Genomic DNA, 23863 nt, shown 5'->3' on the forward strand with positions numbered 1-23863 from the left:
ACGATGAAGAGGTATTTTTCTAGCATTGCAAAATCCATGAAGTATCTGGTCTGGTACTGTCTTTGAAACCTTGTAGAATGTGCTTCTTTCCCTTCCTAGAATACAGTGTGGATGTTACAAAGATCACCAGCCCACCTTATTCCCCAGCTAACTTCCTCTTCAAGTTATTCTTCCTTTTCCAGATGTGGAAAGGAAACCATGGGCCTGCCTTGGTTCTGCGACACATCTTCACTAGGCTCTTGGCACAGAGAGTAGGGCAATCTTCTAATATTTCATTACTTTACATGTTGGTTTCTGGCTTCAGAAGTCCAAGAAGGTGATTTTTAAAAGGAACTGGTGAAACAGAAATTACTATTAGCAGTGTCTCAGGAAAAGGAGGAGAACCAGGAAAGCAAGGGCTTTCTCGTAGCTCTGCATGGAGGTGGTGCCCTTCAGAATCTCCTCCAAATGTGTCTGTCCCCCTTGGAGTCACAATGTACGAGGAAACATTTACAATTGTCTTCTGCAGTCTTACTCTCGTGGCTGCTTTTAAGGCTGTCTCTTTCACTTCTTATTTTAAGGAAAGTGGACTTGGGCCATTTTACTGTACAATCTTAACTCTAAACTCCCTTCTAGTCCTGAAGATTGTACTTATGGCCACTCTTAAACTGAGCAGACAACGCAGTAAATGTGCTCCCTGCTCCGATTTTTAAACACCCTGGAGTCAACGGCATGGGACAGTGAACAGCAAGCTCTGTCTTATGGCTCCATACTTCGCCCTTGCCACATCAACTGCTTAACTTTCTCTCTGTGGTTGAACTGGCTGTTTCTAGTGTTCTTCGTCTATAACTAGCATGGTAAATGCTTGGTTTGGTTGGTATGGCGTTTATTTTTATAGATAATCGATTCCATCTAGCATATTGGCAAAACATGGTTCCTAGGCCCATGCAAGCAATTTAAAATGCTCCCTACAAATTTCCAGAAGAGTCCTGTTAGAATTGCTACCCATGGTGCCAACTGCCACTCTTTGTGACACGAAGCTATGCTCTTGAACAGTTTAAGACATTTTTCCTTTGATTTGCTGTCTTACTAGGGACCTGAAAGTAAGTTTATTAGATTTGCTTAAGCAAACATTTATTACATTTGGAAAGAAATTGAGTTAAGTAATGCTTACTTCTTTTTAGTAAAAAAAAAAAATGCTATTTTACACACACACATACACACACACACACACATACACACACACACACACATACACACATCTCTATAGTCGGCAGTGTTTCACTTTCTTCATAAGACAGTGACTGCCCATTATGACTTAACTTGTCCAAGAAATCAACCCATTAGGGTGCAAGTCCGTATCCAGCCTCACTCTGAAGCTGAGTCTCAATCTCTGCTGTTTGCAGTACATAGACAACTGACAGACAGAACTCTTTGGTGCATCCCCCCAGGAGCTCCCATTAAGCCCCCATGGCCTGACTGCCTGGATTGGTGCTAGTTATGGAAGAAATCAGACAAAGGAGGGTTGGGTGACTGGAGTGGACATAGAGGAGGAGGGAGACTGGGGCTCCATGGTGCTGTGGTGCTGACAGTAAGCCTGTCATGGTTGGTATCATCTGTAGAATTGTGGTCATGGGCCTTTCATCCTGAAGACAAAGTCTGTCTTTAAGCCTTTCTACCCAACCTAGTGAGCGAATGTGAACTCACACTGGCCACCACAGCCAGTAGAAGGGAAATGTTCCTTGAAGTCTTGTGTTTGTTTGATTCTTGGAAATTGTATGTCATACTTCATCACTGGTTTGTATTTGTCTCCACCTGAGTGTCTTAAACCACCATGTTTCTTGGATTCTAATGTGTAGCCATTTATAAGGTTTTCCTAGCTGTAATTCTTTATGGGAAAAAAAATCACATTAATTATTTTTTTTTCAGAAATGCTTAAATGGGAGAAAAGTGTGTATCTTAGAATCAAAAATCCATTTCCCAAAGGTGTCTGGAGTTTCTAATGGGGGCCAGAACTGTCTTTGGCACACAGTTGTGTGCACATGGACGTTGGCAAGTGCCACAGTAGATGGTGCACAGTTGCATATGTGATATTGGGGGTCACAGGTGAGATGTGTAGGTGGGAGGTATGAGGAACTCTGCAGGGTCCATTATGCTTTCTGGCCCCGGTATGGTCTCTCTACCTGGTGTTGTCTCGGGTCCAGATAATCTCTGTTGTGGGGCTGCCATGATTAGCTGGCTGGTAACCGCTGTAGCATCTCTTCCTCTAGCTGGGACAGCCTATGATACCCCTACTAGTTACAAAACTATACCTTGATGAGAGCCAGTTTCAGGGCAGAAGAGAAACCTCCAGAAAGGTGTCTGATGAAACCCTCTTAGACTTAGGCTCTGCTGTTCCTTCTAGGAGGTCTCGTGCCCCAGGATGCAGCCCTCCATCATCTAATAATGGACTTATGTCTTGGCCCTCTACTTGATGTTTTAGGAGGTTTACTGAAAAAAAATCCCCAAAACCTTCTAGTCATTTAAGGTGGAAGTCAAACACTATACTTGTCTTTTAACTCAATGTGACAATGAGGAAAATCTAGGCTTCTTCTTATAGGGAGTGTAGCCTAGCAGGGACAGCAGGAGTCAGACACAGAGCCCAAGGAGATAGACCTGTGCAGTCAGGTGGGGGGCTCCTCAGTGGGGGTAGTGCTGGATCCTGGGGAGAAGGATGAGCAGGAGCCTGCCAGAAGGAGAGAGGGCACGGTGCGTTGCTAGCCAGCAATTATGTGGATGTCTATAGTGGTGACAGCAGAATCATCAAGATGACAGTCAAGGAAGTCAAGGAGGGAATCCTCATGTGCCCCTGTCAGAAGGTTCTCCAATAGCTGCTCTTCCTGTATGCTGTACGTCCGTGCATGTAACCTGCACTTGAAACTGAATATATTTTTGAGTCATAAAGAGAATTACCATAGTGCATGGCTATAGTGTATGAATCTATATGTACCAAAGTTTCAGAAGTGTCAAATGTTAAAACAAACAAACAAACAAACAAACAAACAAAACAGACAGAAGACAGTTAACATTCTAAGTTCCTATATATAGTGATTCCTGGTTGTAAATGTCTTCCTCTGCCTAGCTTTCCTAGCCCTTTAAGCCTCCTTTTGTAGGGAATATGTCACTTTCTATCTGGCTTTTTAAATGCATATTTCACATATTCCTAAAGGCACTTTCTCTCTCTCACAGAGTCACTAAATATTGTTTACACACCAGAAAACTTTATCTTAAAATTTGCTTAGGACCAGGGCTGAGTAGGATGCTAAAGTTGGGAGAACATGTTTGTATTGTTACCAAAATTCTGTGGTATGGCATGTTCTTCAAACAGACTCCAGAGTGTCAGGAGAAACTGAGATCCCATCAGGGACATTAAGAGCTCCTTGGCCATGCCAGGAAGTGGAAGGAATGGAAACATGCCCCATCTTCCCTGGAGAAGGCAGCATGTAGACCATGGTGCTCCCACTTCCCATCCAGGATCTCTGGAACAGATGCTGCTTCAGCCTCAACAGTTACCTGATCAGGAGTGATCCGCTTAATTTTCTGAGCCTAGGTGGTCTCGTCCATGAAGGAGCACTGTGATAGGAAGTGTTTCTATTGAGCTAGTGGAGGGTAATGCCGGACCCATGTAAGTGACTAGCTCTTATTAACGTGCTGTTGCTATTCATCTCTTGGGTAAGGTCAGCAGACTGCTTTTGGTTGGGTTAGGACACTGGGGATGTCAGGTCCCTGCTCAAGGCACACACTGAAAAGGATGTAAAATGTTTGCTGGGTAAGATGAAGGGGCTCACGAGCCCCCACCCCTAAAGGAAGAGCTACTGATGGTTGATGGCTTTTGGTAGAAGGGAAGTCAGTTTTGCTTGAGGTAAGGGCAACCACATTCCAGTGGATGGCTCTACAGCCATTAAAGTATAGGCAGCATTAATTGGGATTAGTGGCTTATTGAAAAAAAAAAAAAAAGGAGGCATGAAATGGGCTGTTGGGGGCTAAATGGATAGATCTGGGAGGAGTAAGGGGAATAATAGGAGGGTAAACACAATTGAAATACATTGCATGCATGAATGGCAGTTTTAAAGAATTAATTAAATGTCGCTGAAATTATTCTTTGAATTCTAAAAATACAAAACCCCAAACCTGTTAGCTGTTGGGCATGTTCTCAGAGGGATGGCGGGTTTAAGATTAGTGTGGCTGAAGTAATGGAAGCTTCAACTCCTTATATAATGGTTTCTGGCTGAGAGTTGGTGGGGGCGGGGCGAGGCTTCAGTGGTTGGTGGGTCCAGACTTAAGAGAAACCCTAGGCATCTCCTAATGACCAGCCATCCAGTTCTATTGGAGTCAATCATCAAAGGACTTGTTGCATTTAAGCCAAGCTTTTTGAGTTGTGCAATCTTATCACAGTGCCCATCTCTGCCAAGATCTCCAGGTGGTAGAGGCACAGGTCGAACCCAAATCAGAAGCCAGGACAGAGCACGGGACAGCCTGAGAGTCCTGGGATTGCAACCCAGTGCTGCTGTTTATCAGACATATGACCTTGGACGAGTTTTGCAAGCCCAGCCTGTCTATCTTCTCAGTCAACCTAGAGTAAACGCTTGCATCTTTGAGAGGACTTACAGAGACAGGGGCTGGGAAGCACATGGCATCATGATGCCTCTGCCTGCCTCCTGCACATACATGATAAAAACAGGCAGGGCAGGAGGGTCTCTTAGGTTCTTCATTTGTGGAAAAACAACAACAACAAAAATAAGACATAAATGCAAAGGCTTGCTCAGCCTCTAGAGTCTGGGCTGAGTTCTCTGCTGATTTGACTATCAGACTGCCTTGATGAAAAACAGTAGTGGGCCATCAGAATTTCTTGGTTCACTGCAGACAATGGACAGGAAGCTTTGTACTCAGCCCTTGGCATAGGGGATTCCATTCAGTGCTCTCCTTAGCACTGGGAAAACAGAGTCAGAGGCACTTTGTCAAGCTTTTTTATTTTATTTATTTATTTATTTTTATTTTTTATTTTTTATTAATTTATTCTTGTTACCCTCCCATTCTTCCCTCCCTCCGCTTTTCCCCTTATTCCCCTCCCCTATGACTGTGCCTGAGGGGGATTTCCTCCCCCTGTATATGCTCATAGGGTATCAAGTCTCTTCTTGGTATCCTGCTATCCTTCCTCTGAGTGCCACCAGGTCTCCCCCTCCAGGGGACATGGTCACACGAACTCTGGAGCCATATATATATATATATATATATATATATATATATATATATATATTTTTTTTTTTTTTTAAACCAGAGCCCGATGGCGCAGACTCGCCAGTCCAGATCCAGTGGCTCAGTTTCCAAAGCTGAAACTCCTTCCTCTGACACTGGATCATTTTCACCATAGGACCCCACTTAACTTCTCCACTCTCTCTTCAGCCTGTTTAAAGCACATGGCTCTATTCTACCCAAGTCCAAGTCTCATGCTGTCAGCTAATGGCCGCTGGAGAAATCCTGCCACTACCTTTTCTCCACCTTGTCTAGTCATAACTAGCCTATGAGTCTTCTTATCATTCACAGAGAAAGCCACTGCTGTCTCCTTTATGCTTTTTGAAGGGAACACACTCCACTAACCATGTTCCGTACTCTCTCAGTCACTCAGAGCATAGGAAGTGCATCGTATGAGCCCCTTGGGACAATGAGGCAATCGGGTCCTAATTGAGCCTAGATCTGACCACATCTTCTGTTATTCTCTTGTTCGAGTGCCTGTCTCTTCCACCACACCAGACCTGTTGTGGTCAGAGCTGGCTCCACAGCATGGAATCCCCTCAGTTCTGGGTATATTCTCAAAGCTGCCTGAAAAGTGGCTTCTCCTCTTGTCTGGACAGCTATTTGTTCTATCGTATGTCATGATTAGAAAGGCTCCTTGAGACTGGAGTGCTGGTGGTATGAACAAACCAAGGAGCCTATGGATAGATCCTCTTTGCAACGCTGGACTCTTGGTAGCGTATGCTGGGGTGGGGATGGGTGCCTCAAGTGGAAAGGATGGAGCTAGGGGGGGTTAAAAATGTGGTATGGATTTTATGCATCAATTCCTCTGCTGGGAGCCTTCACACTATCTACATGTTTGTGTGCTCATCTGAAAAATGGGTCTCATAACAACCCCAGCCCTATCAAATGGTGGTGAGGTTTGAAAGAATAAGTGAATGTAAGTGAATACAGAACATTATAACCCATTAGTACAAACACTGACTCTTTTCCTGGCAATGGGATTGAGTATTGCTTTTCACTTTCACTTTTATAGCTTTCTGTAGGGGAAAATGCACGTTATTTGTATAACCCAAGAACCATATGGTAAACGATTATTTTCTTTGTTCTGAAATGGGCGGGGTCTGTTCAGTATCGGGTCTATTGTCGACCCTACCAGCCTCACCTTTTGCCCACTGTGGGTGTTTCTGGATGTACTTAGTTTAAGGAAGGAGTGTTTACTCTCAGCCCTCTGCATCCCTGCCTGTCGTGCTCGCTTGCCGGCCAGCATTGGCTCCAACCCTCCTGGACAGTGTCGTGATTAGCTTAGAGGGAGTAAGGAGGGAAACACAGCTGCATGTGCAAGAACAGAAGCAAGGCATGCACCATTTATGGGGTGTTTTACAGTGAGTCTGTAATTGGAACCCTGGGACTCAGCAAGAGTTATGAGATGGGATAGATTTAGCACCAAGCTAAACACTACTACTGGCATAGTTGTGTACAGAGCACTGACGTGAAGACAGTTGGTAGTGACATGTGCATGTGCGTGCATGTGCTGTGTGTGTGTGTGTGTGTGTGTGTGTGTGTGTGTGTGTGTGTGTGTGTACAAATGGAGGGCCAGATCCTGAAGACAATAACAGGTTATCTCAGTTTGCAGCTAGGATGCTACCATTATAGTACATGGTCACGATGGACATGGTGGGCTTTGTCTCAGGCTGTGTGTTGTGTACAGAGATGGACACACATAGGAGTCCCATTTGTCACCCTAGAGCCATTATTATTCTTTTCAGAAGTTGTGCCATGGTTAAACATAGATGTACAGGACCAGCCTGGGGCAAGTGTCTTTTGATGTTGGAACGCCAGTATGAACGAGTGTCACTACCTCTGCTGTTGAATAAGGAGCAATGGGACTAAGGGGAAGAAAGGATTCCGCAGTTTCTCTAAACTAAAAGCAATGGATAGGGGACATTAACATGCTATGTCTCCTGATGGAAGTGGAGAACCGAGAGGTTGCAGACTGTGTGGAGAGGTCCTTTCTGTCAGAGAGAACACCCTCCCACAGGTAGACTTTGTGCTTTGATTATTGAGCATATAAAGACTGCACTGGTAGGGTAGAAGGTTGTCTTTTGTCAGTGAGTATCAAGTGAGTGAGGGAAGGGAGGAGAGCATCAATCAGCCAAGGCTTACCAGCCTCTGTACAAGAAGCTTCTTATACTCATTTCTTATTAAGTTAAAAAGTCCTCTTCCATTACAGGTGACCAATTAATGATTTCTTAACAGAAGTCTTAACTATGTAGCACAATACAGAAATATTGTTTCAAAAGAAAACACCCAGATGAGCTTAGTGGTGAGCACCTGAAATGCTGGCCCTCAGGAGGCAGAGGCAGGAGGATGGCTGTACATTGGAAGCCAGACAGGGCTACATAGTGAGTTCCAGGCCATCCAGTGCAAAACTAAGCAAAGAAAAACATGACACAACACAATACAACTCTACCTAAAGCCCCAGAAAATGGTGCAAGAGTTCTCTTTCCAAGTCTTCTTCCAGAACTTTCTTCCACTCTCAGAGGCAACCTATGCAAATAGTTGGTTTTTTTTTTTTAACCTCCCTTTCCAGAATTTCTTTCCATGTATACAATTGTTCATATACACAGACAGGTGTCAATCTCCAAGTAAAGTGCATCTTGATACTTCCCTGTGTGAGCTCACTGGTGATCTTCCCTGTGTGAGCTCACTGGTGATCTTCCCTGTGTCAGCTCACTGGTGATCTTCCCTGTGTCATCTCACTGGTGATCTTCCCTGTGTCAGCTCACTGGTGATCTTCCCTGTGTCAGCTCACTGGTGATCTTCCCTGTGTCAGCTCACTGGTGATCTTCCCGTGTGAGCTCACTGGTGATCTTCCCTGTGTCAGCTCACTGGTGATCTTCCCTGTGTCAGCTCACTGGTGATCTTCCCTGTGTCATCTCACTGGTGATCTTCCCTGTGTCAGCTCACTGGTGATCTTCCCTGTGTCAGCTCACTGGTGATCTTCCCTGTGTCAGCTCACTGGTGATCTTCCCTGTGTGAGCTCACTGGTGATCTTCCCTGTGTGAGCTCACTGGTGATCTTCCCTGTGTCAGCTCACTGGTGATCTTCCCTGTGTCATCTCACTGGTGATCTTCCCTGTGTCAGCTCACTGGTGATCTTCCCTGTGTGAGCTCACTGGTGATCTTCCCTGTGTGAGCTCACTGGTGATCTTCCCTGTGTCAGCTCACTGGTGATCTTCCCTGTGTCATCTCACTGGTGATCTTCCCTGTGTCATCTCACTGGTGATCTTCCCTGTGTCAGCTCACTGGTGATCTTCCCTGTGTCATCTCACTGGTGATCTTCCCTGTGTCAGCTCACTGGTGATCTTCCCTGTGTCAGCTCACTGGTGATCTTCCCTGTGTCAGCTCACTGGTGATCTTCCCTGTGTCAGCTCACTGGTGATCTTCCCTGTGTGAGCTCACTGGTGATCTTCCCTGTGTCAGCTCACTGGTGATCTTTTTAAGAGGTTCTCATTCTTTGATGCAACAGCATATATGGTATGTATTCTACAATCCATACTGTCCTACTTTAGTTTAATTCCCAGTTTTTTCCACAGAAGTATTTTTTTCAGTGAAAAGATATTCCTTGTGAACATACATTTCTCTAAAATAGTAAGAAGAATATTTTGTACAAATGCATACTTTATGTTTTAACAGAAAGTCTGAGAGCTCTCCATCCCTAGCGCCTGTTTGGCCTTCCACATTAAACATCCAGGTCATTACTCATTAGAGGTGTTCTCATCTGTGTGCACACACTCATGTATTTGTGTGTATGCACGTGTGCATGTACATGTGTGTGCCTATATGTGAAGACCAGAGATAGAAGCCAGATATGTCCGCCCCACTGCCCGCTGTCTTTATTTATTTATTTATTATTCTGAGACGGGGTTTCTTATTGAACTTTAAGCTCATTAGTACAGCTAGGCTGGCAGGCAGATGAACTTCAAGGACCCGCCTGACTTCCCATGCCAGTATTGAAGTTACAGGTGCATGACGTCATGCCCAGACTTTCAGTCTGTGAACCCAAATTCGTGCCCTCGTGTACTTACTCTGCTGAACCATTTCCCCAGCACTCTCTTTTTCTCTCCCTCCCTCCCCGCTCTCTCTCTCTGTATGTCTCTCTCTCTGTCTCTCTCTATCTCTCTGTCCCTGTCTATCTGTCTGTCTCTCTCTCTATTGCATGCATACAACTGTGTGAGTGCATGGGCCCATGGAGACATCACTCCCTCTGTCTCTTTCTACCTTACTGCCTTGAGACAGGGTCTCTCAGAAAAGCAGAAGTTCTCTGTTTGGGTTGGGCTGAACGGTCAGCAGCTTCTCTGGATCTGTCTGGCCATGGCCCCCACCAATGTGGGAGATACAGGTACCACAGCCATAACAAGCTTTTGACATGGGTGCTAGGGATTCAAACTCAAGTCTGCATGCTTACATAGCAAGCACCCCTCCCCCTTCCTATTTTCCCCATCTCCCCTTATCAGCTTTAGAAAATCTTTTGCCAATTCAATATGCAAAGGTTGCTACTTGCACTTACTTGTCCCTGAGTTCTAATGTGACAGAAGTTTCTGCATGTTGTTTGTGCTGCTCTGCACTGATGGATTTTCCCCCCAATATAATCTGAAACATCAATAGGACTATACAAGCAGTGCCTCTCCCCAGGAACTGATGAGTACTTTGGAGTCACAGCATAGTTTCAGCTGTTGAGGTTGGTATTTAATAGACACCCAACTTGTTGATGAAATCCCCCAGCCCAAGGCTCACCTCTACCCTCCTTGTCTATTCCAAGTCTCAGTACATCTACCCTATCCTCTGCCTCTGTGGCGGCTTGCAGATTTCCCCTGAACAGCTACTGAGTGTTATGTGACTATGTTTTTGTTTTAATTCCAGATGTGAGATGAGAGGCGGTGTCACGGCAGACGATTATGATTTGCCTCCTGCACTAGCAGGGGTGTGGTTTGGCCAGCTGAGGATAGTTTATGTTTGGAATTCTTGGGACTCTGGAGAGGGTATAAATGCCAGAGCTCAGAGAGGGTGGGGGTACTCTAAAAGAAGAAGAGGGCGGCTGCTGCTCCCCCTGCTGCACCTGGTTGCTGTTGCTCTGGTTTGTCAAGTGGTCTTGAGCAAAAAGATGAAGTAGAAGAAATTGGATATCAACCCTGACCCAAGGAACATGATGCCTTTGATCAACAGGAAGCAGTTTAAAGATGTCTATGCCCTCTTTCCTGTCTAATCTTCTTTATTGCCTGCCTAGTGTTGGGGGCTTGGGAAGGATTAGGCTAGAATAAGAGTTTGAAGGGAGGTAGAGGCATAAGGACCCAATAAAATAGCTTAAAACAATCCAACAATTGAGGGCGAATGTACAGCGCTTCAGAAAACCTGCAAGACCATGTTCTGTCCAGATAATTTGGCATTCTGGTGTCACTTAATTTCAAAATTGTTCCCACAATCCCCTCTCCCTCTTTCTACGTGCATCTCACGTAATGGTTCCTAGCTTCTAAGACATTCACTGAAGCCTTCTACTCACTGGCTGCTTGAACTGCTGGCCCTCTGATGTGTTTGCTAATGTTCTAAGATTGTGCGTATATAATTTCCTTCTGACCTTAGGTGCCGCACTATAATTCAAGAAGGCACAGATACTAAGGTGACCCTTGTGTCACTCGATATATAAGAGTCCAGAGTGCCACTTTGGAGTCAGTGGTGTTTTCTAGCAAGTCTGCACATTCACATTTCCTTGAACTGATGTTGATGTTGTCTCTCAGTCAGTGACTGTCCAAGAAACATCCCTTAATTCAGAGATGGCCATGGGAAAGGAGGAGAGAGGAAAGGACAGCCCTGATGGCTACTGTGTAGCACGCACGTAACTCGTGTGTGCTCAACAGACTCCCCCATACCTGTGGTGGATAAGGAACCAGGCTCTGGGGCATTAGAGTGAGTCACTGAGAAATATGCATCTAGCAAATGGTAAACAGTCTAAGGGTGTGTGTGTGTGTGTGTGTGTGTGTGTGTGTGTGTGTGTGTGTATGAGTGTGGGATGTATCAGTATGAGTGTGGGGTGTGTGTACGTGTAAGAGTGTTGGGTGTGTATATATGTGTATGTGTAGCATGTGTGTGTATGTTTATGTAGGTATATAGGTGTAGTATGTATGTGTATTTATGCGTGGTGTGTGTGGGTGGGTATGTGTGTACGATTGGAGAGTACAGAGTAACTCCCAGGAGGGCCAGCTATCTGTTCCATGTCCCATTCCCCTGAAATCTAAACTTTGTTCATTGACAAAGTGACTAAGTGAAGCAGACATGGAACTCGGCTTTTCTGAGGACGTCAGGTACATCAGAGGCCGGATTGAGGCCAGTGCTTTGATCTCCGTGCCAAGGATGCTCTACCTGGCCCCGCTGTACTCAGATGGACTGATGGGAGGGGGTAGTCTTTGTGGCTGGACTTTTGGACTCCATCGTATCATTTTTTTTTTCTCATTTGTTATGGTTTTGCACTGAGTTGAGATGTTTTCCAAAAAAGCAGGTCACGTGTAACATGTGTCTGGCATTAGCTGGGTCCTGTGGTTCATCCTCTCTGCTTGGTGAAATGACACGTAAACAGAGCTTGCTTCCATGTGAGCAACTATACAAGCGGCTATCACCAAACTTAAAAGGTAAAAAAGAAGCCCACCCAGACAATCCAAGGCAACGGTGTTATGATTGTGTAACATTTTGGACCAACCCCCAAGAAGAGTATGTCACTAAATATAGTCATGATAACTTTCTCTGAATTTTTAGTTGTGTCACTGCAATGCAATAAACTTACATAGTAAAATGTTAGACATACATAAAAGTGTAGGCAGTGATTGGTGAGACCTTCTCCTCACATGCAATACCCCTGGCAGTTTTCCATGAGGGTCACCACTATCAACTGCACTATGATTGTCCCAGAAAGAATGATTCTAATCTTTGTATATTACAATATATTTGTGCTTAGCCATCATCCATTTCTTTTGAATCCATCTAGCCAGCCAGCTATCCATCCTGCTTAAGCCTAACTCTTTGTGATGGAAAACAAGGCAAAAAATGATTTAATTTAATCTCTTGTGTCAGGACCAGTACACTCCTCACAGAGGGTCTTGTGAGTTCCTGGGATGCCTGTCTGGGATGCAGACTTCATTATAAAGTCCTTCAGCTTGGGAAGGAGCAACAAAGACCCATACACCGAAGATGTTCCAATAACTCTTGTTTACATAATCTACACTATTCATCTCCTGGGTCCTAGCTTCTTCCAAATAGCATATAAGAAGATAATCTTTGTCAAGGATAGTTCCAGTTGGGTGTGAATCCACAGAACCTGAGCTCCAGAAAGTCTGCCCTAACTCATCCCTTACCATAGCAGAGTGTCAACTTACAATGTTGACCTCCATAGGAAAAGTCTGATTACATGTGGTAACTTGCTGGATAACTAAATGCTCTACCAGAAGGAAGTCAATTTTGTCCCCAGCAATATTTTCCCCAGTTAAGTGGCAAGAGTGAAGGGCTGAAAGATGTCTGACATCACTCTTTATCACTTACTCCAAATTGCCCCCATGAGAAGCCAGTATGATGCTGGGGGTGCACCCTCCCCCTGCCACACACACACAAAGAACACGCTCTAGAGAATAGTTCTGTGTTTTCCCAAGCCTCTCTCTTCAAAGGCATGAAAATAACCTATTCTGTCTCTGATCCTACCCAACTCTTGTGGAGAGCTCTGGACTGACCCCTTCAGTAAGTTCTAGCCTCTGTGGACTCACTAGCTTTGACTTTTAACAGTCAAGTCTTAGTGGGTGAAAGAATTAAATAATTATGTTTCTCTCAAAGGATTGTTTTTGTTTTTTTTTTTTTAATTTGTGGCAGATACCTAGCCTGGCCTGCCTTAAATATAGGAGACTACTTTAGGCTACCAGCTGAAGATTGTAAAGATAACTTCAGGCTCTATTAGACACAAATCCTAAATCTTATCAGAACACTGTGTCATGTCCCCCTGTCTTCAAAAAGAAGCAGGTGACTCCCATATGGGGCTCTAGATGTTCTGAAAGATCTGGTTTTGCATTCTAGCAGCTCAGAAACCTCATCAAACAAGAGCCTCTCATCTCTACTATTTATATAAAAAGTTTTAGCACTGAATGTCACTGGATCAACTTGGCAAAAGCTAGAGTCATCAGAGAGGAGAGAGCCTCAGTTGAGGAAATGCCTCCATAAGGTCTGGCTATGAGGGATTTTCTGGGTTAGTGAACAGTGGTGGAGGGCCCAGCCCATTGAATGTGGTTTCATCCCTGGGCACGTGGTCCTGGGTTCTATAAGAAAGCAAGCTGAGAAAGTCATGATGAACAGGTTAGTAAGCAGCATCCCTGCATGGCCTCTGCATCAGCCTCAGCTTCCTACCCGGCTTGAATTCCTGCCCTGTTTTCATGATGAACTGTTAGATGGAACTGTGGGTAAAATAAACCCTTTCCTCCCCAAGTTGGATTTGGCTACAGTGTTTCAGCAATAGGAGCCATAACCGAGGCACTACCTGGGCATCTTTGTGGTCCTGGGTGGAGCACCCTGATGTGCCAGGCATGAGGTGGACGGAAGCCCAGCTCCTCTCAAACCACAGGGACAGGAGCTGAAGAAGAAGGGTCAAGAAGCTTGAAACAAAGGAGCAGCGTAAGACCCTAGACGTGTCAAACAATAGGTTTGTAATGTCAAGTCCAAGTATTTTTTTTTTTGTGAGAGATCAATTAGCATGTATTTTAATATTCCTGTCTCAACTACACAGTTCTATTTATGGAATTAAAAAACCCCTAGGCAGTAGATATTAGATTATTTTAATGAAATATTGTTTATGGAAACAATCAGTGGGCTGGGCTTTGTCTATGACTGTAGCTTACTGATACTTAGTCTATAAGGATATAGAATATTTTTCTCTTATACAGTCTAGAAAGCTCAAAAACAAAATCCTATCTGACATGTAGAAAGTATTCAATGGATGCTGGCTATCAACGGTATTTATGGCAGAAGTAAGGGCAGCAACAATGCCAACACTGGTACTTCCAGCGTTACTAACTAAAACAGATACATCGGATGAAGTGTGAGCCATATGTCATATGTAAGCTAGGATGCTTTCTTCCTGCCGGTGGAGCTTCCTCTCCATAAACACATGCAAAGGAAGGCCAGTGCCTAGGTAAGGTACACAAATGCTGTGCTTTGTGCTTAATCCCTAAGGGCTTGGGAGATGGCTCAGTGTGTTAAAAATGCTTGCTGTGCAAACATGAGGACCCAAGTTCTGATCCCCAGTGTCTGCATGTCTGCCTATGCCCACAGCACAGGGCAAGAAGGGAGACAGAACGATCATGAAAGATCACTAATCAGCCAGCTCAGCTCAATAAAAATGAGATTCAGGTTCAACGAGAGACCTTTTCTTACGAGAATCAGGTGAAGAGTGATGGTACTCAACCTCCTCCCTGGCTTGCACATGAGCACACACAGGCACACCCCCTTTCCTCTCCCCCTAAAAATAGATGAGCCCAAGGCTCAGATAAAAAGTGGCATGTACGTATTTTGATAGGGATTGATTGAATCTGTAGATTGCTTTTGGTAAGATGGCCATTTTTACTATGTTAATTCTCCCGATCCATGAGCAAGGAAGATCATTCCATCTTCTCAGGTCATCTTCAATCTTTTTCTTCACAGTTTTGAAATTTTTCAAACAAGTCCTTCACTTGCTTAGTTAGAGTAACTCCTAGATATTTTATATTGCTTGTGGCTAATGTGAAGGGTGTGGTTTTCCTAATTTATTCCTCTGCAAGCTTGTCATTTGTGTATAGGAAGGCTACAGGCTTTTTTGAGTTAATTTTGTATCCAGCTAATTTGCTGAAGGTGTTTATCAGCTGTAAGAGTTCTCTGGTGGAATTTTGAGGGTCACTTATGTACACTATCATATCATCTGCAAATAGGGATAATTTGACTTCCTCCTTTCCCATTTGGATACCCTTGATCTCCTTTTGTTGTCTTATTGCTCTGGCTAGAACTTCGAGTACTATATTGAAGAGATATGGAGAGAATGGGCAGCCTTGCCTTGTTCCCGATTTTAGAGGAATTTCCTTGAGTATCTCACCATTTACTTTGATTTTGGCTATTAGCTTGCTGCTCAAACTAAGGCACCAGCCAAGGACAATACAGGTGGTAAACTTTAAACCTCTACCCAGATCTAGCCAATGGTCAGAACATTCTCCACAGTTGAGTGGAGAGTGGGATATGACTTTCTCACATACTCTGATGCCTCATATTTGACCATGTCCCCTGGAGGGGAAGATCTGGTGGCACTCAGAGGAAGGACAGCAGGTTACCAAGAAGATACTTGATCTCCTATGAGCATATACAGGGGGAGGTAATCCCCCTCAGGAACAGTCATAGGGGAGGGGAATAATGGGAAAATGGGAGGGAGGGAAGGATGGGAGGATACAAGGGATGGGATAACCATTGAGATGTAACAAGAATAAATTAATAAAAAAATATCAAAAAAAAAGTGGCATGTACACAAGTCCACATAACAGGTTGGGGGTGGCTTTGGAGCTGTGTCTGTTTCTTCCAGCCCCTTTGTGGATGCTTTGCAGCCTACTTTGCAGTCATCTGGTATGCAGAGTATATTTCAGGACACAAGTGTAGCAGACAAATATTCTCTAATGTCTGGGTCCATGCTGGGAAATGTGAAAGGATCCTTAGATTTTTGGCACGTCCTTGAGCTGGTGGAAAGAGCTGATTGGGTTTGCCAGGTGTTCCACGACTCGGGGACTCCTTGCTGCTAACCTGGCTCAGGTGTTTCTTTCACACAAGGATTAGGAGATGCCTCTCAGTGGATTTGGAAGCAAAGAAATGAATAGATGCTTGGTCACTGCCTTGCATTCTACCCTGTGTTTGCTACTGTTCGGATTGGCTTAGCAAGAGCAAACCGCCTAAACCACTCGTCTTCAGGTTGGCTGCATGCTGATGTAAGAATTCCCCTCAAATCCCCCATGACCAGAGACGGGCCTCTGGGAACTTCTGTGTGCCCTGAGATTTGCTCATCTAGTTCCCTACAACTCTGACAAACTCTCCCTGGGTGTTGGTTAACCAGGTGCTCTGTGGTGATTTCAGGAGGTGGGCGTGGGCAGCTCCTCACCTCCGGTTTATCCCCACCATCGTCACTCAGATCCACTTATGAATCCCATTACAAAGAATGGTTTTCATGAATCAAGAACACAAGCCCTAGCATCCTCTGGTCTCCAAGTGCTATAGAGAACTAGATAGAGTTGGGAATTTGGTTCACTATTCCTCTAAGCCAGGGGCCAGCAAACATTCTGCTGTAGTAATGATGGCAAAGTTTAAATATGGGACGAAAGGATGGGGGAGTGTTTGAGTAGGCTGCCCACCTCGAGTATAGTATCAAAACCTGAGCTTTTGAAGTCAGAGGAACAGAGATTTCTCCTGTGATTCTGCTGTTTGGCACCACCTTAGGCAAGCCAACTGTTCTCAGTTTGTCCTTTGTTAGTTGAGGATTATAATGGGGTGGCACACCCCTGCCCTGCCAGTCCATAGAGCTGCTGTAATGAGGATGAAGCAGAAAATAGTCACTGTCCCCCAAAGCTTTTAGATGTTGGTGGCATCACCAGGACTACCTGACCTCCTGAGTGAGAACAACCATTCAAGAGAGAAAAATAATAATGTCAATTGGTTTTAAAATGCTATAGGAAAGTTTTTTGCTTTTCAAGACAGGGTTTCTCTGTGTAGCCCTGGCTGTCCTGGACTTGCTTTGTAGACCAGGTTGGCCTTGAACTCATAGTAATCTTCCTCCCTCCACCTCTATGAGTGTTGGGATTAAAGGAGTGCACTATGACACCTCTCTAGGAAATATTTTTTAGTGGTTTCCCCAAAAAGAATTGACAAATATTTGAGGAGACAGGTATGTTTTACTCAATCTACACATGGTTTAATATTTTCATGTATTCAAGTATCTCGTGGTAATTGTACAATTTTTATGCATTTATATATCTTGTTAAAAATAGGTTTAAGTAAAAGATCACATCTTAATAAGTTCATCTATCTGTGTGTCCTTCAGAGAGATCTGTGCAGAGAGCATCAAGAAATGTTTCATTAGCATTATCTTTGAGGAAAGGCTGAAGGGACCGAATGGGATTTTGCTTTGCATGGCTATAGAATGCTGGGACTAAGTTATGGCAAGGTGTCATCCCTTCTCCAAAACGTGACTATCTTGATCCTTCAGAGGAAAATGGTTCATTCAAACTCACCTCCTGAACATCGCTGTTAGCCCGAGTTAACCTAATTGCCGTGCTTGGAACCAAGGTATTGAGCACCACCTGAGCACCCAGGGTAAGGAGTGACTACAAGTCAGAGTAGCCCTGGACCCTCGGCGGATCAGTACTAGTGACCTCATCTCACTGTACCGGCTTGTGCAAACACCGTTGCGGTGCCTAGGTTTAAAGCACTTTCCCACAGCCACCTAAGTGGCTGTCATCTCGGGAGCCAGGTATGTGGCTTTTCATAAGTAAGTTTTGTGGATATTGATGGCGAATTAGAAGCTGGGAGGTTGGCATTGGCTGTCTCAGTAAGATTGGAGAATGAGAAGCTTGCTTGAGGTCAGTAAAACAAAACAAAGCAATCCTTTCCCCCCTTCTCTCTCTCTCTCTCTCTCTCTCTCTCTCTCTCTCTCTCTCTCTCTCTCCCTCTCTCTCCTCTTCTCTCTCTCTCCTCGCTCCTCTCTCTCTCTCTCTCTCTCTCTCTCTCTCTCTCTCTCTCGCACACACACACACGTGCATAATTGAGGTAAATTCTGTGATCTGTAGCTAAAGCGATGCCTGTGGACATTATTTTCATCTTCGAGTTCTAGGCTTTAATAGCCACCATGCCGCAGTGAGGAGAACTGGGCTTAGGTAGAGACAGACTAGAGCTGCGCTTCCCAGCCCTACCCTTTCTCAGCTACTTGACAGCAAGCAAGTTTGTTAGCCTAGCTTCCTCGTCTATGAAATGACTCACAGCCATTCTTCACAGTGTAAAAAACAGCTGCTTTAAGAGATGCTGCAAACCCTGCTGTTAAACTAGCCCTTATAGGCTGTGCGTCCAGGCCACATCTGTAGCACCTACCCCCACTGTGGATTTGTAAAGAAAAAGCTAACGTCAAGGCTGGGTGTCTTAGCACACACTGAGTCATTACTCTAGAGAGAGCTAATCTTGGACCATTGATAATGAGGAGACAGGCAGAGAAGATGAAAACCTCTTTATCCCTTATAACTTGCCAGTCACACGTTGGTCTTTCTTTCTGCATTACCCTGAAAGGGAGGTCATGTTTGTTTTCATACATGTCCCTAGGGTGCCTACTCAGAGTTATAAGTTATGTGACATCCTTGGTAAAAGCTCGGCCACTCATTGTTACACCACCCCATACTTACTTTGTCTCCTGTTGAACACATACTCACTTGGTCCACAGGAATTTTAAGTTTACAAAGGATGGACTCATTTGTATAATAATGATGACACTCATTTTGGAAAGAGCCCCTAACTTCAGAGGAGCCAGGCAAGAGGCAATTTATCTTCTGTCAGAAAAACAGCACAGACAGCTTGTTGACAAGTGTTAATTGATACTTGGTGTTTTTATCAAGAAGGCAATAGGGACAGGTGGGGACTGCAGCAGTTGACTTTTATTGAAAGTATGTTCTTTTCTCTCTCTTACTGACAGCTACCACCCAGAGTCATATTACAGAATGGTCCTAGTTTTCCTATTTTAAGAGAGGTAAAATATGGATTTTGAAATGAAATCAATTATCCTTTATGTGTTTTTAATTCAAATATAAAAGCAACAGCCTTGGGCCAGCCAGGTACGCCACTGATTTAAGACAAAACCTTGCCAAACTTTAAATTGAAGGTCTAATGAGTTGAGCAGGAGCAAAGCTTTCATTCCAGGACACTTGGAATGAAAGGCCTTTAACCTGGTTGCTCTGGAGTCAAGTGTTGATGAGCCAGGGGCCAACATGGCACCCCTTTACCTTCCAGATGAAGGTTTCTAATTTGTTAGCACAATGGACTAAGGAAAGCACAAAAGTTCTTCAAATGAACACTTACTAAGTGTTCTGGGCAGTGTATGATGTAAACCTCTTCTCCTTCTCCCCAGGAAATACAATATCTGTCTGTGACTAATGGACTGCAGGGTCGGGTCTGTTCTCATAAAGGTACAAAAGGCTCAGTGTGTATTGAATGTAGCCTCAGAAAGATTGGAAGAGCGTGGGTGGAGAAAGAAGACCAGAATGTGCAGGGCACAATATGTCTGACATTTCTGCCTTAACTCAAAGCCCTGCTCTGTATTTGAGTCCAGAGGCCTCCTTTCAAGAAATACCGTAGACTTCATCTAATCCCATTTTGTTTTAATGTTTAATTCAATCTTCCGGTTTTGCCCAAATACCCAGTAAATGCCTGCCGCTGTGCATGCCACAACATAGAGGATTCAACAAAGACAGATGTGATCTTAGTTTGGGTGTCATAATTTAAGAGTCAGCCAGGTAAGCCGCTGATGCAGGAAGAGACATTCCCACATTCTAAATAGAGGTTTTTATAAATTGGAGCAAAGCTTTCTTCCAGGACACTTGGAATGAAAGCCTTTTAATAGAGATGCTTTAGCAGTCAAGCGCTGATGATCCAGTGGCCAGTATAGTCTCTCTCTCTCTCTCTCTCTCTCTCTCTCTCTCTCTCTCTCTCTCTCCTCTCTCTCTCTCTCTCTCTCTCTCTCTCTCTCTCCCACTTTCAGAGCTGTTGGTGTGTAGTTCTGCTGAAATGACTTCAGGTTGAACATACAAGGTGGTGTCACAGCTTTCTGCCACACTTAAAAGCTGGAGATGCCTTTGGCAATATCCTAAGAAGCCCCCTGGGGCTCCTGTTGGACTTGTAGGCCAACAGACTTCAGATGTCCTTTCTCATGCTTTCTTTACGCATTGCTCTGAAGCCTTGAATATCCAGAAGAGAAACATCTGACTCCATGCTTGAGTATGGAAGGTTCTTTCCCTTGCTTTCATAGTTACTTCCCAGATTCCATAGGCATGAATTACTCTAACACTCCCAAATCATTGCTCCCTCACCAGTTGTAAACCATGCACATCATACCTAATACTGATTTCACATCCATGGATTCTGCCAGCCATAGGTCAAAACCACTTTACATATAAATGTTTATTCCTGTAGTGATTATGGCCAGACCTCGCCCGTGTGCTTGTCATTATTTCTCAACCTCACAGAATAAAAATTCACAGCCCACTCACATTAGATTAAGTGTTTTTGCATGATTCAGGGGAAGATGTGTGTAGGTTTTCATGTAAACACTAGGCCATTTTATATAAGGGACTTTTGTGTTCTCAAATTTTGGTATTTTCAGGAGCCCCAGGATCCATTCATAGATACCCAGAGCTTACAATAGTGACTTCACTTCTTCCATCGAGTTTGTTGTCTAGTGGGGCAGGCATTGAGGTGCAAATCAAGCCATATGACTGGGACACATTGTGTGATGTAAGATTGGAGAGGCATAAAAAATATATTGGGGCCTCTGGAAGGAACTACTCCAAGCAAAACTTTAGAGTCTGTGAGAACTCTGTTCTAAATGATAGCTTATCCCTCCAATCCCAGGAACTGCCTCTGTCTATTAAAAAGTGGAGGGTGGAGCCTATGAGACAGTTCAGTGGCTAGAAGGTTCTTGCTGCCAAGCCTGACAACTTGTGTTTGATCTGTGGGCTCAATATGGTGGGAGGAGGGAACTGACTGCCACACGTTGCTCTTTGACCTCTGCATGTATGTTGTGACACATGCATGTGCACTAACATCCTCACCCCACCCTAACCCACATGTGGTCATGCACGCAAACAAGCACTTCAAAGTTTTTAAGTGGGAATGGAAATGGATAAAGAAGGAAGGCGTGTTCTACTGCCTTAGCGTGGAGCACCATGAGCCAGGCTCTCTCCATAGGCTCTGGGTGTGAGAAATAACCCTTCCCTCTGTAGGAAGAACTCTCTTGGTAGAACTTCATTCACTGAATCATTAGCACATCAAATTAGTTGAGACCTGAGCGTGCAGGTGGGTAAGCCGATTTGACCGGAATCAACAGAGACTGCATTTTTAGAAACCAATGAATATCCACCAATTTAATGGCTTATACGAAAGAAACAAAGTAAGAAATGGCACAAATCCTCTGGGAGGAGCGAAATGCTTGCCTGGGTGATGGAAGCTATTTAGAGGCAGCCTATTTCCCAGCCTTTTAAACAGTCACTGGCACGCAGAGGAAGGAGGAGCTTTTGTCTGTGTTCATCCAGGATGCCATTTGGTCAGAGAGGGAAGTACAGATCTAGGTTTCTGCTGGCATCTTAGTAAGGGATGCTGAGAAGTCACAGTTTGGAGGCAGCACTGCCTCTCTGAACAGATTCCTAGAAGACACAGATGAGTAGGTATTGACAGGGAACCCTCTGGGAAGGCTGCTGTGCGTTGACCTGGCCCTTCCTGCTATCTGCTGGTTCTTCTAATGCAAATAGTCCTTCTTCTTGTAGGACAGGATGTTATAGTCCGTTGCCATTTCTGTTCCCTCTTCTATAGTTTATCTTCCTTTCTCAGACCCCTGAACCACTCAGCTTCTTAAAATGGAGTGTCACACAGAACTTGTGACTAGATTATATATTTCACCCAACCATCTCTCCAACATATAGTTATTAAATATATGATTTTTCCAGAAATCATGCTACATGTGGGGTGAAAGCTAATATACATGAAAGCCTTATTCCAGCATTTACCTTCAGATGGAGAAAAACACGCACAAATTGTGAGAGAGGCCTTGGAAGCATGGGAGATGTGGTAACCTGGAGAGGGAGGATCCAAAACTTGAACTTGGGACTCAGCAGATGCCACTGGACAAAAGCATGTCTGCGTCTTGAAGGTGAAGCTGACAGTGTAAGAGGGCTGCTCTCGATAGAGGGGTAAAAAGAGTACTTCATCCAGAGGGGACAGTTTGCTGGAAGTCATGTGGCCTTTATTAAGGCCATGTTCCCTGTGGCTCAGGACATGCCCCATGCTCTCCTTATTTTGTTGGAGCTATGTGAGGTTTTTATATATAGTCCCGTGTTCCATGAACCAGAGGTGGGTAGCAATAAGTCTGGAAGTGTGCCTTTGGGAACTGGGATGACCAGCATGCTTCTAGGCAATCTTTATATTTAGAAGCAATTTCCAATTTGGAATCATCAAACAATTCAACTCAGCCCTCACCAGACTGACTGTGCCTTGGTAAGAAAGTCTTTATGGAAATGGCAGAGAGAGGTCAAGATAAGCTTAAGCATCTCTCCTGGGGAAGATTTCCCCAAAAGTGTAGAGGTGTCACAACTGTGCTGTCTAGTGTTATGCCAACCTGACACAAGATAGGGTCATTTTGGGAAAGGGACTCCAGATTGAGAAAGTGCATCCACAGGACTGGCCTGCATGCAAATCTGTAGGGCAGTTTCTTTTGATGGTTGATGTGGGAGGAGCCAGATTACTATGGTAGTGCCACTCCTGGGCAGGTGGGCCTGAATGGTATAGGAAAACAGGCTGACCACCATAGGGAGCAAGCCAGTAAGCAGTGTTTCTCCATGGCCTCTGTGTCAGCTCTGGCCCCCAGGTTCCCGCTTGACTTCCCTCAGTGATGGAGCGTGACCTGGAAGTGAACATGAAACAAACCCCTTGCTTCCCACGTTGCTTTAGGTCGCAGTTTATCCCAGCCAAAGAGCGCTAACTAGGACAACAATCAAGGGTCTTCCTGATGTTCCTCAAGAGACTGTCTGGTTTTAAAGGGGGCCAAAAGGCTGTGAGAACTTCTTTGGCCCCTCTTAGTTGGTTAAAAATCATAAGCATCACTTTACAGCTAAGTGGGCTTACTAAAATGTAAATGTAGCCGAATTGTCATAGCAGACTTCCTGCCCCATTGGAGGCATTTAAGTGACAGGAAGGAAACCAAATCCAGTGCCAACTATGTATCAGATACTCTGTTGGTGCCTTTCCAAATATTATCCCCCAGAAGGTCCTGGCCTCCTGACTGGGGACAGCTTGGGACAGCTCCCTCACATCTCGGATACACAGATAGAAGCTTAGGGGATGTGCTTCCCTAGTGGAACCTACAGCAGCCCCAGCTCAGCAGGGCCTTTCCAGAAAGCATTTCTGTGGCTTAGAGAGTGGGCACAGAGGCTGCTGAAAAGGGATCAGAAAATGGGGCAGGAGGAGACATTGGAGTCTGTAACCCTTTAGATGATGTGGGCAGGATTTGTGAAGACTCAGTAATCGTCAGAGAGAGATTTCTTGGCCAATGAGCACCCTGGACTACATGACTTAGCCAGGTCTTCTAGGATGCAGCAAGCACAGAGGAACTTGCATGTTGTCAAAAATACCAGTCTGTCTTAGAGTTCCGGATCCTTTACAGCAAGAATGGAAAGTCCTTTGGGGAACTAGGGAAACCTTTGCTGGGGTACAGTGTTAGCTGTTCTCACTGTCATGTAGTATATGGTACTCTCAGACGGAGTACCACCAGCCGA

General features: G+C 44.6%; 1 protein-coding gene across 5 annotated transcripts in view; it reads left to right on the plus strand.

Moving 5' to 3' along the window:
- Slc1a2 (solute carrier family 1 member 2) overlaps positions 1–23863 on the plus strand; it is a 124904-nt gene that overhangs the window by 47083 nt on the left and 53958 nt on the right. The gene's annotated exons all lie outside the window — the stretch shown is intronic.

Source organism: Acomys russatus, chromosome 4, assembly GCF_903995435.1.
Source record: "Acomys russatus chromosome 4, mAcoRus1.1, whole genome shotgun sequence".
In the NCBI taxonomy this organism is placed as follows: domain Eukaryota; kingdom Metazoa; phylum Chordata; class Mammalia; order Rodentia; family Muridae; genus Acomys; species Acomys russatus.